The sequence below is a fragment of the Pteropus vampyrus genome, unplaced genomic scaffold (assembly GCF_000151845.1).
Source record: "Pteropus vampyrus isolate Shadow unplaced genomic scaffold, Pvam_2.0 Scaffold95, whole genome shotgun sequence".
Taxonomy (NCBI): domain Eukaryota; kingdom Metazoa; phylum Chordata; class Mammalia; order Chiroptera; family Pteropodidae; genus Pteropus; species Pteropus vampyrus.
The window spans coordinates 773525-777903 of NW_011888876.1; the positions used below are offsets into that span (position 1 = coordinate 773525).

The following is a 4379-nucleotide window of genomic DNA, read 5'->3' on the forward strand; positions in this document are numbered from 1 at the left end:
AGCACCTCTGGGGCTGCTCGCAAAATTACCTGAGTAATGTCAGCCTCCACACGTGAGCTCCGTGAGGCCAGGATCACGTCTGTATTGTCCCCCATTATAGTGCAAGCACCAAGGACGGTGTCGACCCAGATGCTCCCAAGATATTAGTCACATTGAATCATTAATTTCCAGAATCTCCCCGGTTTTGGAAACTCAGATTCTTTTCAATGAAGACAATCCATTACCTACATAACAAAATACGCGTAACTTTCATACCTCCGTAAGATTTTCCTACTCATTAAATGAACAAATCTGAGAAAACCCTCAGCTACATCCTGTGTCCTAATTTTTCAGCTCAGAAAAATGTGGTCACTGCACTCAGAGCAGCTGCTCGCCATTCCTGCGGCGCCTCCTCACAGCCCAGCCTCGAGCCGCCCCTTCTTCAGAACACACGGGAGGCTTCGGGCTGCTCCGCGGGTCACCCCTTGCTTGGGGATAAATGCCAACCATGAGTAATGGCGGGTCGCAGAGGGAGGTGCAGACGCATTTTCAGCCCCGTCAGCAAAATCAGTGAGAGCCGTGGTGGCCCCTTGCCCAGGGTAGGGCCTGACTCAGCGGGCCCACACACGGCAGCCCCCCAACCAGCTGGGGAGTGAGGATACGGACCCCGAGGGGGCCTCGGGGCAGGAGGCCTGGAGATGCTTTGCCACAGCCTATGGTCTCATCGATTCCTGCATCCTCTCGCTTGTCTATTTTAGCAGGTCCTTGCTGAGTGACCACCATGTGCTCGGCGGGTTTGGGGCTTTGGGGAGGTCGTGGCAGAGCCTAGGGTCTGCCCTCCTGGCAGCAGGAGGAGAGCGCTGAGCAAGCAAACCTGCACACTCGGTGATTCCTTCTCGGGGAGACTCAGGGCTCCGCCGCACCGCCAGGCTCATCACCCTTGTTCTCTGGGCTTCGGGGCTGGCTTTATGGGGATGTCCACTAAAAATGAATTTTCTTGATGGGGTGGAGCAAATAGACTACAGGAGACAGGTCACTGTTACCACTGTTGGTGCTGTGACTGTGGCTGGGTCCGGCCCAGGGAAGGGGACAGACACCCTGGGGTGGCCTGGAGGAAGGGTGGACTGTCCCAAGACATAGGTGGGTTGAGAGAAGACTTAGGACTTGGAGTCTCTGTCTGGTTGGGCCCGGGTGAATGAGCCCCACTCTCAGTGAGGGCCAGACATCGGAAACTTACTGAGCACCCCACTTTCCAGGTTCTCATAAGGCTCACATTCCTGTGGGGTAGATGAGAGCGGACAAACGAAATAAGCAAGTGGGCAGGGAGGGGGTGGGAGGTGGGTGGTCGGAGAGGGCAAGGGGGGTGAGGGGTGGGCAGTGAGGATGTCTGGGTGGAAACTTCGGGAGAGACGGCTCATGGGACGCCAGGGCTGGTGGACTTGAGAGAGGAAGAGGGGGGTGGGGGAGGGAGGAGGAGTGGGACAAGGTCAGAGGGGGCCTTTCAGGAGGCTGTTCCAGGGACCATCCTGGCCGCTGGGTGGGGGAAAGGGGGAGGTTTGGATGGGAGGCGGGGTGGGGATCCCCAGGGAGAGAGAGCAATGGGATTGATTGGAGCCATGGGATTTGCAGAGATGAGAAAACAGGAAGGTCAATGACAAAGGACATTGAGGCAACCAGCGAGGTAGGGGGCCCTGCTGCCGTCTCCCCCGAGCGGGGGAGGGACGGGACGCAGGATCCCAGAGGTTCCACCCAAGTCCGATTCTTTCTGAAGGCAACTCAGAGATGAATGTGGCAGAGCCTTTCTCACGTCCCCCTCCCCTGGCCTGGCACACACAGGCACACCCAGCCTCAGTCACGTGTGCACCCCCCAGCACATACCCCTTCACCCTCATGTGCACACACACTCACTCAAGCACACACACACACCCTACATCCCCGCCAGGGCTCAGGAACCCCTCGGGCATCTCCCCAGGTTGGTCTTTGCATGGCTGATGACCGTGCACGGATGCCAGCGGTCAGGAGGGCCACTTCTGAAACAGCGGCCTCCGAAGCCCAGTCTGCCCCAGAGGGGCCTGTCAGACGGAAAAGGCCCTCGGCCTCACCCGGAAGGCAGCTGGATGAGGAGAGCAAGTCCCCATCTGGATAGCCAGCATTTTAGATGAATCGACATGTGAAAATCTGGGTTGTCACATTCACGTACACACACACACACACACACACACACACACACACACACACACACACAGAGCCTCTCAGAGAGTTGCGTGTGCCCCTCGTTTTCTGCCCAGAGATCCCAGGCAGCAGGCTACACCCCACCCCCAATAATGCAGAGCTTTCGGGGTGCCTCGCCCTTTGGGGATCCTCACCTCACTGCTGCCTGGCGAGGTGTCCTACCCCCACCCTGCAGCTGAAATGACAGAGGCTTTTGCTGGAAAGGGGAGCAGAACCGGTCTGCGGGGGACAGAGGGGCCTAACCCCCAGGGAAGTCGGCACTCCAGCTGCTCACCAGCCAAGGACGAGAGTTCTCAGCGGCTGTCACATCGACACACACACTGGCACACAGATAAACACACTGACACAGTGACTCACGCGTACACACTGACGTGAACACACGCACAGAAATGTGGAACTCTGAGTCCTCAGTTGGTCTGAATGGCCCTCTCTTTGAGTGGGAGCTTTCTCTGTGAAATGGTCCCATCTTCACACAACCTTCCAGGCTGCCCCCCAGCTGCCACGTGTCCTAAAATCCTGAGAAATTAGGAAAAATTCCTTTAAAATTCACACCTCAAATGTTAGGCTTACACAATATTTTGAAATTCGGGGGCTCGGTCTTTAGCTGAGTCTGACGTGGGTTTCTTACCAGGCAGTAGGGGCAGGTAGGACCCTGGCAGGGAGTAGGATGCAGAGCATGGGTTGCGGTGGGGGTCCCCGCCCACCCCAGCCCCCAGAGCTGGGAGCAGACTCTACAGAGCAAGAGATGGTTAAGCTAAGGGCTGTGGGAGTCAAAGTTAAGGCTCTGAGAGTCCCAGCTACTCCCCGACCTGCCCCAAGGGACTTTGCTCCTGCCGAGCCTCAGTTTCCCCATCCGTACAATGGGTGTAATGCACCTCACAGGGCTCGGGCGAGAGTTAAATGATATCATACCTATAAAGTTATGAGCACCGGAAGCCCAAGAAAAAGGAAGTGGGAGGTGGATGGGAAAACCGGCAGTCAGCGGCCTCCCTGGCCAACCGGGCTGAAAATAAGCTGCATTTTCCTTTTCTCCGAGGCCGAAGCCGAGCTTCTCATAGGACCGTGCCTGCTTATCAGGAGCAAAGCTGCTCCCTGCGCCAGAAGGGGACTGTGGGGGCTCCGGCTCCTCCTCCAGCCTCCAGCCCGACTCCCACGGAGGCGAACGCTGATCCCTCTCCTCCCGGCTCCCGTTTCCACACTCCCCGCCCTAAACCCACAAACAATTTTGCATATATTTAAATCTCCTCTGCTGTCTCCAGCCTTGAGCCCCCCTTCGCTCCCCTCCCCCCCAAAAAAAAAGAGAGAAAGAAATTACAAAAGCCTGTCATTTGTCTCCGTCCCCGCACCCCATCTATCAGGCCGCCGAGCCCGTCGCCTCGAATGAGGTGCGCGCCCGGACGGCCGCTTTAATGGGGCGCCGCGTGTGACTGCGCGGCGCGGGCGCAGCCGGCCGGCATTTGCATACATATTAAACCGGAGCAGTAAAAAATGCAGACATGCAAACCATTTGGACGGGCTCCTCGGCGCAGAGCCGGCCAGGAAATCAATCTTCTGCTTTCTTAAAGGAAACCTGCTCAGGGGGGAGGCGGCGGAGCCGCGAAGCCCGCGGGCCCTGGGAGGGGGCAGCCATCATCTGTCCTACTGTCCGCCAGAGCCCAGTCAGCTGTGGCGGCCCTTCCCGACCACGCACGGCCTGCTGGAGCCACCGACAGAGAGCCAGGGGAAGGGGAGCCATCATCTCCCTGGGCGAGTCTTGGCTCAGCCTGCTGTGTGCCCTAGAGTGAGAGTCTGGGCCCTTCTATGCTTCCCTAACCTGGCGATACTGACAACTTATCACCATCATCTCAGCGGGTTCTGGAGATTTCCCCCTGGCTTTGTGGCTCTGGGGCTTAAGCCACTCACCCAAGGTGGCCCAGCCCCTCTGTACAGAGCCTGGATCCCAAGCGAGATGCAGAGGAGATTGGCCAAGGGCACAAGAGTTCAAAGTCAGGCTCCACTCAATGCAAGCTGTGTGACCTTGGGCAAGTGCATCAATCTCTCTGTTTCCTGAAAAAAAAAAAAATGGATACCTCCCACTTAGGCATATTGAATTAAAGTAGGTCAGTCACCGCCTGGCACACAGTAAAGACTCACTCAGTAAACGGTGGCAGCTCAGATCGTAGGAGGGA

At 57.3% G+C, this 4379-nt stretch overlaps 1 long non-coding RNA gene across 12 annotated transcripts in view; it reads right to left on the minus strand.

The window, feature by feature from the left end:
* Window positions 1-6: 6 nt before the first annotated feature.
* The window catches only part of LOC105294790, a 17565-nt gene continuing 13192 nt past the window's right edge, over window positions 7-4379 (minus strand). For 8 of the 12 annotated variants that reach the window (XR_002781322.1, XR_896095.2, XR_002781321.1 and 5 more), the window contains 2 exons: window positions 2569-2719; window positions 7-1256 (listed from right to left, as the gene is read on the minus strand). This is a non-coding gene — a long non-coding RNA (uncharacterized LOC105294790). The remainder of the gene's footprint in view (window positions 1257-2568; window positions 2720-4379) is intronic. The other 4 variants (XR_002781324.1, XR_002781323.1, XR_002781319.1 and 1 more) reach the window with 4 other exon arrangements.